The sequence below is a fragment of the Zonotrichia leucophrys genome, chromosome Z, assembly GCF_028769735.1.
Source record: "Zonotrichia leucophrys gambelii isolate GWCS_2022_RI chromosome Z, RI_Zleu_2.0, whole genome shotgun sequence".
NCBI classification, from domain to species: domain Eukaryota; kingdom Metazoa; phylum Chordata; class Aves; order Passeriformes; family Passerellidae; genus Zonotrichia; species Zonotrichia leucophrys.
In genome coordinates, this window is record NC_088200.1 from 19,425,880 (window position 1) to 19,438,632 (window position 12,753).

Genomic DNA, 12,753 nt, shown 5'->3' on the forward strand with positions numbered 1-12,753 from the left:
GGACACAACAGCTAGTAAGTCAGTGGTTTTAATTATGTCAGTGCTGTTACTGTTCAAAGTGTTTGTTGTTTTCAGAAAAAAAATTCAGATTTTGAAAGACAAAAAATTTTTATTCACAGTCACTTCTGGTTTGGACAAACACTGATGATCAGGTACATGTGTATTATACAACATGGGGGTTAACACAATCAAACCATAGATACAACTTTCAGAGATCTAAAAAACAAAGGTAAAAATGGAAAAACATGTTGCAGATTATCCTTATCTGCATGTATGTGGATGTATCTTGAAGCAGTTTTACAACGGCACTAACAAAACATGAGATTCAAACCCCAAACCACTTTGGTTCTGAACAAAAGATATGAGATTCATGTAATTGTATCACTTGTTGTGTGCACAAATATGGTAGTTTCATATAATTCATATATATTTTATCTTAATAAGATTTTGACTACTTTAAAAGTTTTCAAGCTTTTTCATTTGACTGTTCCCTACTTTCCCATATTTGTAAACTGGCAAAAAGCAGATAAAAATTTGAGTCAACACTTTAACAGAATAAAGAGCTAGCCTTTGAGCACTTCTGTCAAATGCTAGAAATTCAGTTAAGGACAGCAAAACTAACATGCTGCATGATGATGAATGAAGGCTTTGAAAAAACCCTTTTTTTTCCAAAAAAGAAGAAGGCCATTTCCCAAGCTTTTTCTTTCCTTTTTTTACTTTTTTTTTTCTATGAAAATAAGAGAGGTTGTATCTTTCTAGTCTATATAGGCATTTGTAGCAGTTATGATCTTGGCCATGAAATGGTTCTTGGGAAGTGTTTGCAAGCAAGAACGCTCACTCAGTTGCCATTGAAGTGAGAATAGCTGAGCTTATATTTGATGCTTTGCTGTCCATCTTACTTCATATTTTTCTTCTATCATGCCATATCACACCAATATGATAGAGTAGGCTGTCTGGGCACTTTTACCGTGCTGTTGCAGTCTCTACATTCCACCACCAGCTCACTGGCAAACACTTTCTAGAGGTACCATAAAAAGGAAGTTTTTCAGATGTTGTTAATGATGCTATTTATAGAGAAAATTGTTAAAAAGCAGCTCTGGAGCTGAAACATTTCATAAATATTTTCTTTTCTAGGGTAGGAGATGACCTATCTCTCCCTGCATTGGTCTCGTAGTGAGTGGATCTAATGCTGGCCAAATTTCTATGCACCGACTAGAAATAATTTACTAATTTCCTACTGTGAGATATGGATTAGGAGGTGGAGGAGGGCAAAATAGGCTCAAAACTTTAAAGGGTACAAAGTAAACTTTAGTAACAGAAAAATGATAGAAAAATCAGAATAAACCTTACTGCCCCACACCCTCCCTTCCCACTGACAAAAGAGATTAAACCTGGAACTTTTGAGTCAGTTTACCATCCCTAAAATAATGTTCCTTCAGTCCGCCTAGGGATAGCAGCCTCTCACTATGCCATAGAGACTTATCCACAAGAAACAGTTCTCTTGTGACTCAGTGTCACAGCGAATCAGCTGTCTGGGAAAGGAAAATCTGTTGGCAGTGTGAAAAGTCCCTCTCATGCCTTGAACCTTTCCAAAAGCTTGGGCCACGTTAACTTATGGGTTATTACTTTAAGGACAAGCTGTTCCATCACAAAAACAAAAGTTTTCTTTTATTTCTGGGAACAGGTTTTTCATCTTCTACCCTAGGGCAAAGCTTCTCACCTCTCTCTGACTCTGTTCAAGCTTCTCATTGGATTACAGCTTTTCAGCATCTACAGCGTCCAGCACAAGTGCCCCTTTCTCATAGAGTGTGGGTGAATGCTGCATTCTCCCATGCATGTCATGAATTACAGGGGAAAAGTGAAGTCTGATAGATCAAAAATATATTTCCATCATAGCTTCACAAAAGAATTTCAAGACTAAGGCATTTCCTCAATCCCCTCCCATCTAGAATCTGACTCCTTCTTTACTGGCCTCAGTGTCCACGTTGTTTTCTCCACGTGTCTTCACCATTTTTCTGACTTGGGAGAGAAGTAGTGTTTGTAGGATCATTTATTCTCAAGCTTTATCAGTTCAAACAGTTTTATAGAGTCCTGCAATGTTTAAAGGCTGATCTTGTCCAGGCTCCACAATCAAGGAATCCCTGTGTCTCTCACTGCTGATAACGTAGTCCCTGCTGGCACCATGAGAGTCACACTGGCTCCCAGCGACACTCCTGGGCCATTCTTTCATATGGGGCGCCTGAAGAAAGAAAAAAAACTTGCTGCTGCAGCTTATGTGCTTCTGTCCACAGCATACCTGTCTAAAGCAGTTAAGTAAACAAAGTCCATTGTGATTCATGACAAGATAGCTGCAGCCACACAGTGCTGCTGTGGTCACCCTAATTTCAGCTGTGCAGTCCTGGCCATGTGGCTGCTCCTGGCCCAGGATGGTGGAAGCCACTCCCAGTCGCAGCTGCTTTTGGCCTCAGGGCTGCCCTCAGTCCTGACCATGGGGCCACTCCCAGCACTGGTCCTGGAGTAAACAAAGTTCGTTTTGCAAGCCATGCCAAAATAGCTGCAGCTGTGTGGTGTCACTCAGCCGTGTGGCACTGCCCTGGCTGTGCGGCGTGGTGCTGCCTCAGTGCACTGTACTAATCCTGGCCACATGGTTGCTCCTGGTGTAGGAATGGCCCCCAGTGGCACAGCCCAGCCACCTCGCCAGGATGGGGCCTGGTGGGCTCTACGGGGAAGGGCCAGTGCCACAGCACAGTCCATGCAGGCTGACCTGGCTGCACAGCTGTGTGGGGCCAGTTACCTCTTCAGAAGCAAGCAGCTTTCCTCAGATTTGTTCACTTTTAAATGTGCTTTTTCAGGGAGATGTGTTCAACTCTTTTAAATGGTTTAAATGGGTGTCATTCTTCAAACCTAGCCAGCTGATTGGCTGTACTTAGGTCCGTCCCCCCAGAGAACCACCCCCCTCAACTGAAAACCAGACTTCATTAAACCGTGTCAGCTTTCTATGATGATTCCCTAACTATTTCCATGTAGTGCAGTTCCTGAGTACTATTCCACGTCTTTCTGTGACAAACAGAAAAATGTATATTTACCCTCAATTATCGTCTATGGGGCTTTTCTCACAATAGGTCACTGCTTTTAATGGAGGCAGAACTGCTGGATGAAAAAGGAAATAGGATGTTTGTGACCGTAGTCTATGACTTACCCTGTTTATTTCTGTACCAAATAAATCCTAACTGCTTTGTACAAAGTCTCTTTATGAAAACTATTTCTGAATGGGTATAAAATAGCTATGAAAGAAGGAATTAGATCTGAAAAAAGATGCCTCAAAAAATAGACCTGAATAACTGGAAGGACATGCTGGGAAAAAGCAAGTCCTACTGTATTTTTTGCTTATTCCCCTTGCATGGCCCTTACTGAGTGACTGTCTGAAGCAAAACATGGCATATTGTGCTGTATTCCATGCTTGAAATCCCATAGAGGATAAATGACTTCCTCTTCCTAATATTTTTACAAAGCATCTGAAAACCAGCAAAACAATTAATAGCAAAACATTTTCAGTAGAAAGTGTGCTAAATACAGAGCATATTTTTTTCTGATGAATAGAGATTACAAACTATAGCTTCAGATCATACTGGTTTGTTTACATCTTAACGAGCACTTAGGAATAAATCCAAGGGACTCTTCAATGGGATAATACATTAAATTAGTCTAAGCTATGATATGGTTAATCATTGGTTGTTTTTTTATTTTTTATTACTTTCTTAGACAAAGAGAGTCATAGAAATGCTAGTTATATGAAACTTCTGAAGGTCACCAAGCCTCCCATTTGAAAGGGGAATATTGCTAACAAGATCAGGTCAGTGATAGATTTGCTTAGCTGAGTTTTGAAAACCTCTGAAGACAAGATTTCCTCAGCCTGTCTGCGTCACAGGTAATCTGCACTTGCCTTCTAGTGAAGAAGTTTTCCTGATGTCCAGTATGAAGCCTCTGACTCACCACCTGTGGCCATTGCATCATCTGATATAGCCTTGCAATACCTAGAAGAGTTTGCTTGTGGGGTCTTTCTTATTGCTCTTCACATATTCCCTGGCAGTTGTTATACTGTATGCCTCTTCTTTCCCAGACCAAACTCAGACTCCCTAGTTTTTCCTCATGCATGATGACTCCTTTAGAGTCCTTGCACTGGAGCACTGCAGTTTCTCCACAGTCTTTTTGAAGTTGGGACCAAACCAGACAGAGTACTCTGCAATCAACCTGCTGGCCACACTTCTTTCAAGGTACATCTGTATGAAAATAGTGCTATTCATGACAAGGGCTCTGTCAGCTCACCTTTGTTCTGGCATCACCGCAATCTTCAAGTTCCCTTCAGCTTACAAGAGGAAATAGAATTTGCCACTTTGTATGACACACAGAATAAACCCCCCAAAATAAAATAATCCAATGATCTTCCATAAGAGTTAGCATTTATCTCACTCTCACTTTAGCTCATTGATTTCCCTTCCCTCTGTATTGTGCACTACAACTTTTTCTTTGGTTTGTTTTTTTTTTTCCGTCCAGCAGCAATGTGACTGTTGATGTATATTTCTGGTGTGCTGTGAGAACAGCTAAGGCTGCCCTGGGTCCAGCACATGGAGGGACCATGCATAAGTGGATTGTGATAGAGAACTATATTCAGGTCTAGGGGAACTCAAGTAATGCCAATGAAATTCCAGGAAGGACCAGTTTGACATTTGTGACTGCAAGAAGCAAATTTCAGACACCAAGATAAATTAATGTTTTCTACAAGAGAATAAAGGGAGAACCAAATCCATTCAAAATTAATGAAGAGTCGAGTATACAGCAGAATATCTTCTTCTCTTCAAGCCTCAAATAAGTGTTACATGCAGAATATATATGTTCTTGGTATTTCTCATTTCTCTCTTTCTGTTCCACTTTACAACTACAAAACTCAGTAAACATAGAAAATGGGGTTCTTTTTACTGTGTATTACCTTTTAAGAATTATAGCAGAAAGGCTTTCTGTATTTATGGTTCTATCAAAAAATGTGGCTAAAAAAATGAATAGTTCCCTCTCATCAGGAAGTGAATCTGCCAAATGTTATTGCTATAGGAAGTCTATGTCATATTGGATTACCACCTGGCACCATCAAAGCTTAAACTACTGTCAACTTTAAAAGGAAAGAAAAAAGATCAAATTATCATGGGTTTATGAAATATGTTCATAATCAGCTTCAATTCAATCCTCTCATAATATAGCAAAAAAAGAAAGTTTACTCTTCAGCAGAGGAGTTTATTGTCACTCAAAAGAAGTTAAAAATTTAAAAAATCAGAAAATACTGAGATGTACAACTCAAAGATCAATGAAGGAAAATAGCAATGGGATGAAAGGATGGAGTTAACTTTTTTTTCAACTGATAATGCAAAGTGGTGATGTAATTTTGAGGTATGCTTAGGGACCAGTTTTTAAATTTACAGCTAATTGTATCATCAGATGAAATTTTGCAAGATCACTAGGCAATCTGGAAAAATATAAGATTCACAAAACATAAAAGATCAACTCTGCATTTTTAAGTGTCTTCTGATGGTCATAAGTAATTTGGTTGAATTGGACCTTTTAAACAAATAATATGCATAGAATAGATATCCAATTTGCTGGAAATCCTAAGGAGAGAAATTGCAATGCAAATATTTGAAATAACTTCGCATATAAATTTATATATATATATATATATATATGTATGTGTGTATGTGTGTGTCTGTGTGTCTGTGTGTGTCTGTGTCTCTGTGTGTGCATACACACCAAACTTTGTTATAAAAGTTAAATCACTAGTTTTGAAAATAATTCCTCAGAACCAGTCTTAAGGTTTTAAATGTCCACCACACCATATACATGTGGTCTTCAATTCATTCCTCCAGTTTCACCAAGATGTCTGCATTTGGCTAGAGATTAGGAGCAGTGTCTGCATTTTCTAAATGCTCAACATGCCTTTTTTTTTAATGTGGACCCTGTCTTGGCAGATGGAGGGACTGTCTCAACTATTAGGAGAATTTAACACAGGGAAGCTGGTGTGGGTGTCTTCATGACTTGTGAGGGGTAGTGCAGCTTGGAAATGTGGACAAAATTGTTTCAGGATTTGTAGATCTCACCATCTTACAGACTGCATCTACATATGAAATTTACAGGACTCTCAGATAGGAGCATGCATGAGTGACCAGGCAGCATCCTGGCAGCTAAACATGGCTACCAGTTTGACTTTGAGAATGGCATCACCTCGTGTCCAGCCTAGTATTCCATAGAAGAGTAGTATTAAATGTAAAATGTCCTAATCACAGATTGCTGTTGCCATCTCAGCAACACAGCATGAAGATTTGGAGAAGACTTGGATCTCTAATGCAACACCAGGATTTAATCCATGAAGCATCAGAGAGAGAAGAGAAAACAAGATGGCAAAGCACATCTTGTGCTGGGATCAGGCTGTGGTCCAAATTAAAAATTCATTTTTGTAATTTTTATTCCAGTAAATGTTTCTAATCAGCTGACTTGTTGCATGATGTATCCTGAATGGAAAAAAAACCTTAAATATGTTGAAAAAAAGGTAAATATGTTGAAAAAAGAAAGGATGTATGTAAATTCTTATTGCAGTCAAGTTAGTTCCCTACAAATCTTTCTCAGAAGAATCCAATTGTAATTAAAAATGCAATGGTCTACTGTTAAGTTAGGTTTACAGTATTTCCTATAATTTTTATTTATTTTTTTCTTAGGTCATCAAGGGCAATATGATGGTTTTCATTATGTTAAAAAAAGAATCAACAATAGTATTTGCAGTGGTAGTAAGGAACAGTAAAAAGTCAGTAGTCCTGTATTTTCAACAAGGATCTTATTTGGTCAATAATGGCAGCCTTGATATGTATTGGTTTAGCTGCTGGTAAAAATTAACGTAAACAGAGTATTTACTGTAGGTGAGTTCTGTTGAGCTTAAATAGTGTATGTAGATTCCCAGTCTCTGTATGTCTAACTTTAATATTGCTTTGGGACCAGTGCGGTGTATAAGCCTAAATTATTATACATTTGTAGCAATTGTATATTAGAAAATACAGACTCACACAAAAATAATGATCTTAACTGAGTCCATGCTTTATACAATTTTAGATTTATCAGGTCTTTCTCCTCTTGCTGATGGAGTGCTCCCACTGTTAAGAGTGAAACCCCTGCTGATGATGCTGCTAAGAGCAAGAGAGATGTTTTGCTTTATGGGCAAGCATGGAGATAACTGGTTGATTTTTAAGGCCCTGACAAGAGAATTAGCACAGAAAGAAACTGGGGGAATCTTTACTGATATGCTCTGTGACAAGCATCTGCCTTACACATTGGGATAGCTGGATGCTCCTTTGTAGATCAGTGCTTCCTTTGTAGATCAGTGCTTCCTTTCTCAGTGGATTCTGTTAAAGTGTGACATACTGGAGACAAGCAAAATACTAGCAAGCATAAAACACCTTGCTTTTAAGTATAGATCTTTTTTTCCTTCTAGTGATTATTCTGATCAAATCTGTGTTCTTCATTTTCCACAAGCTTTTACATTAGAATCCATAACATCTCTAAGTTTGCCAAAGAGCAAACTGTATCTCCAAGGGGTATTTGCCAGAGAGATCAAAATTCCTTCAGGTTTACTCATCCCAAAAGATGTCATGGTAAACCAAATGGAACCATGTTTACTAACCAATCATAATTTTCTTTACATTTCTAGTTACTTGCTACAGACAACTGTTAACAATACTTCCTTTGTAAATGAAACATGCTCTAAAATCAGTCCTGTGAGCTAAGGCTCTCACGTTCTGTCCCTGTTTCTGATGTTAGTCTAGTGCTGTGTGGACTTACGCAGAACACTTGAGGAAATTTTATAAGCTCTTATGCAATGTATTTGGCAGAAACTACTTCATAAACTATCTGTTATGATGATATATTTTGGAAATGTCAACCCCTATATTTCTTCTTAATTTTTTCCCTAAAAATTATTTATTTAGCTACCTATGTAATAGCGTATTTTAATGCTTGTTTGCAGATTTCCCACACTGAAATATGTTACCTTGTAGCTGGAGAAGTAGTTTTTCTATATCAGTAGTTGGTCCAGGAAAATATTACCAAAGGAAAGTTTTCAAATTACAATTTAAGCTGAAGTCTTTTTACTTCATTGGGACAAAAAAAATGTTATGATGGAAGCTAGCCTTCCTTCTTATAGCTTCAGATTTTTATCTGGTCAGATTGGACAGGAATTTTATTCTTGACATGTCTCTGAGAAAAATCTTACTAAACATTATAGCACTAAAGGGGCTAGGATTGGTGAGTTTTCATTCAAGCACAAACCCATAGAAAAGACTGTCTTGTAAGTTGAGTCTAGCTCTGATGTATTAGTTAAGCATCAATAAAATTTTACATGAGTCAAAGTGTATCTGGAACAAGCAAAAGGTGGCATTTTTGGCTCCTGCCTGCACACTCTCATTTACTGAGTGGGAGAAGAGCATTTTTCAGTCAATCCCATGAGACTTTTGTTTTCCACTTTTGCATACTTTTTGTTGCCTGGGAAGGTGAGGGGGAAGCCTGCAGTCTGCAGAACTATGCCAGCTAGCATAGGCCTGTGAGTTAATATATACACACCTACAAAGCTACTGACAACAAAATTTTTAAATTATATCATTTGAGCCCTTTTACATGCTTATGCTTTACCAAATAATCCTCTGTGAATCAGAGGAGGCCCATCTTTCATTGCCCAGCATACCCCTGTGGAGTGCTGCTCACCCATTTTAGCAAAACACTTTTAAATTTTGTTTTTAGCATCAGACTGGATATGATCAAATGTCCTCCAACTCACAAGTGCTTTTCTAGCTGCTAGCTGGGTTTTCCTGCTGGAGCCACAGCCTGATGCACATTCTCAGACTTGCTGATGAGTCACCAGACATGAGAGGACTCTGGGACGGAGCCCAAGCCTGCCACTGGCCCGTGCAGCTGAAAACCAATACTGGTTGCTATTTAGAACAACAGTATAGATGCCAGTGTATTTGCAACATTTTAAAGGATAGCTCAGAAAACTAGAAGTGAAAAAAATATTTCCCCAGTCCTAATGCTAGATTCACAGTGTTTACAAACAGCTGTTGTAACAGCTCCAAAGAAACTCCAGAGAAATATGTGACACATATGAGAATCTGACAATCAAAGTATTTGTTTGAGTGCATCCCTTGTATGGCTTGGTGTAACAGGAGACGTGGTCCTTCCAGTATTTGTCACTGTGGCAGCTGTGTGCATGGCAGTGGCAGCAGTTATTTGCTCCTTTATTTACTGCAGCAAGTAGAAAGTAATCCTGCAGACAGGGGATTCAGACAGCAGAGAGAAGGGAGTAAAGCCCGCTGGAAAAAAATAATTGTATAAATAATTTATTAATAAAGGGATCCAGTAAGGGTTCATGGAACAACTTGGGTGTTAAAGATAACAACACAACGCTTGAAAACAAGTATTGCACAGCCTCATTTATCACTTCAGAGAGGTTTTAGGAAAACAGCAGTCCCACATGACTCCTACACTCCATTTCCTCCTCACTATGGCTGTTCCTACACCCACTTTCCAGCTCACTCTGACATCCTACAGGGAGAACTGGCTTTTGTAATCCCTTCTGGGGCTGAAGGCAAAGAAAAGACTTAGATCTCTTCCCTAGAGAAGTAGTCTACAGTGTCTACAGTGTTAGGAGCAGAAAAATTCACAGAAGCAACATACTACAAAAATGATGCAGAGTGAACACAAAACTACATGCTGTTGTTTCATTAAGAAAAGCCTACTGAATTGTGGTCAGGGACGTTTTTCAGTGTAGAGAACATGTTAGGAGAGGAAGTGGCTGTACACAAAAAAAATCACATCTTACCTGTTCCCAGCACCGACTACTGGGATCCTTGTATTTTAAACTGTTGTTCCTAAAGGGCATGTATCAATGGCAATGTCCTTGTGCAGGTAATTCTAATATTTATTGAACTTTTTGTTTTGTGCAGGGCTTTAAAATACCATATTTAGGTTACATTCTTTATATAACATAAATTGCTTATGTTTGCCCTACTAACAAAACCTCATAGCTTTTAAAATGCTAGAAAAAGAAATGCCTGGCATTTTTACATAAGTAAAGTTTAGAAAAAATAGATGTCAGGACCCAGGGATATTTTCACTTTTATCCCGTTAAACATTACAAGTTTTAACTGTGCTTCTGAATTCTTCAGAGAAGCTTTGAAATTCACAAGTTCATACAATTCACAGAGCATCTGTTGTGAAAAATAGAGATTGTGACTTCCAATTTAAATAACTAAGAATTCCACTATTAAAAACCTTCCTATTTAAAATAAAACTCAGAATAGTTTTCATGGCAGCAGCATTACAAAAAAGTCTCACTTAGAAATTTCAGAATAAGATGGGAATTGTTATGAACTGGAGGAGTCTTTGTAGTCGATTGGGATTACCTCTATGTACCCCTGCAATGTAAAAATAAGAATTAGTTGTCTAGGTGCTGTTAATGCCATTTAGGAGCTATGCACCAAAACCTGGATCGCCTAAGTACTGAAACACATAATAAAGTACCCTTTAAAGTTGCTTAATTTGGGTAAAAGTAAAACAACTAAAGCTTTTTCAAGAGCTGTGCCTCAGCAAACTTTTGGGATTCTGAAAATCTTCTGATTGTAAAGCCTTTAACTGGGTAGCAGAAGACACTCTTTGATACATGGAGAGCATAAGGGGAAAAGAAGATGAAAAGAAGAACTTTGTGGGGGAGGAAAGAGGACCTGCTTTTGGCAGAGGAGATTTCTGAAGAGGATGCTAAGAAGGCTAAAGACATGGGTGACAATAGGTGACATGAGGATGTTTCAATTGCATTTGAGGGGTGTTTAGCCCTCTGTGCACTGAAAACGAAGAATAAATTTACATGTATCAAGTTCAGTATGATTTTTACACAACCCTAGTTCAATAGTCTAAGCTTGTTAAGAGCTTGCTTTTAAAGCTTTCTAAAGCTTGCTTCTGTTAACAGCCTCATGTTGTTCTCGAGGCTTTATGAATGAAGCTCTGTGAAGCCAGCTTCCCTTGGTAGATTTCTAATGGGTACATAAAGTTATTTATTTTTGACCTTGACTTCCCCCAGATCTTCCAGATGGCAGTGGCACAGCTGGGACACTATCAATTCCAGTGTCTTACAGCTGTCTCACAAAATGCCACACCAGTATGGGCCTCAAAAATGCATATAAGGTAGTGTGTTTTATTTACATATGCAAAACCAAGCCCAAAGTAAAGTAATAGTCTTTTTAGAGGCAACACATCCTGAGGTGAGTCAGTAAGCAGGAAGTCCCTACTGCACTATTACTTGTTCAGACAGATTATTTTGCCAGATTTCTTAGAGATATGGAGAATTAGGCTTTTATAATGGCCTTGTCCTTAGCATTTTCATTCTCTTTTATATATTTTGTTATCAGTAGCTGCTTTAACTATGCTCAGAAAACCCCAATTCAAAATGTGGTGATAGTGAGGTCAAGAGAGTCATCTTGTTAAGGGAGGGACTGGTTTAATACCATGAAGGAAGTTTATAAGAAAGTGTTTTAAAAATACAATTGGGCTGAGGAAAACACCACCCTAGAAGGATGGGGGACAAGAAGTTTGTGGTCAGATTAAATAAGGCTCTTACTGCAGCCCAACCTTTTATAACAGAACACTTGGAATGATGAGGGGGGAGTTTCCTATTTTTTGAAGAAACAATTTTTAAACAAATATGCCAGGTTTTACTCCATTTTGCACTTCTGCATTGTGTATAAAATACCTTATCGACTATGTGAACAGCAAATTAGGAGAAGAATTTTGCCTCAAGTTTCAGGGAAATCTTTGTATCTCTACCAAACCTTCCTGTAGTAACCTACAGTACTTTTTGTTACTGCAAGACTTTGATGTAAAGACAGGTCTCTGTGTCTCTATAAATGTCTCGGGGCCAAGTACCTGCAGAAGCACACTTTATGTATGAATACATACTTCAGTTTATGTATTTTCAGGTTAGAGAGATGAAGCTTAGGTTGCCAGGGCCTGGACTTTTTTCTTCATTATTGCTCCTTATGTTGTCATGGTTATCATCTGACGTCCTCTCAAAATGCTTTTCCTATTTAACATCTCTTGTACTCTCCCTTTTTCAACCTGAATAAATGGGCTGCTTGAAACTGGAGTGGGAGAAGCGGGAAGTGAGCATTTGTGTGCAGAGAATAATGTTCACAAGGGGCTAAAAAACATTTTTGATGCACAAAAAACCCTCCATAGACAAACAGACAGTGTACTGTGACCAAAATGTCACTATTTTAAAGGTATTTGGCTTCTATCTGCCTCACATAATGGTCACTCTGAAAAGGATTTTCAAAGTGCAATTGGTTGGCCATTAATATATGAACTTGATTTTTCATATTATTTTTATTTGTTTTACATTGTGGTTAGGCTTTCAAACATTTACTGAGGAGTAAAAAAAAAAAAAAGGCAGAGTGATGGAAAGAAAAAGAAATAACCCAAAGAGATGTGGAAAGATAGAAAGGACAATTTAGACACTGACAACCCACACAGGCCTGCCAAAGGTTTAAAAAAATAGGATTGCAGAGGATTCATAAACAGCCCCTGAAAACACAAGATCTTTCCCTTAGGAAAACACATCATCCCTTTGAGCAGCATTTCAAGACAGAGTGCTGCAGATCTGCCATTACAAGGTGTGCT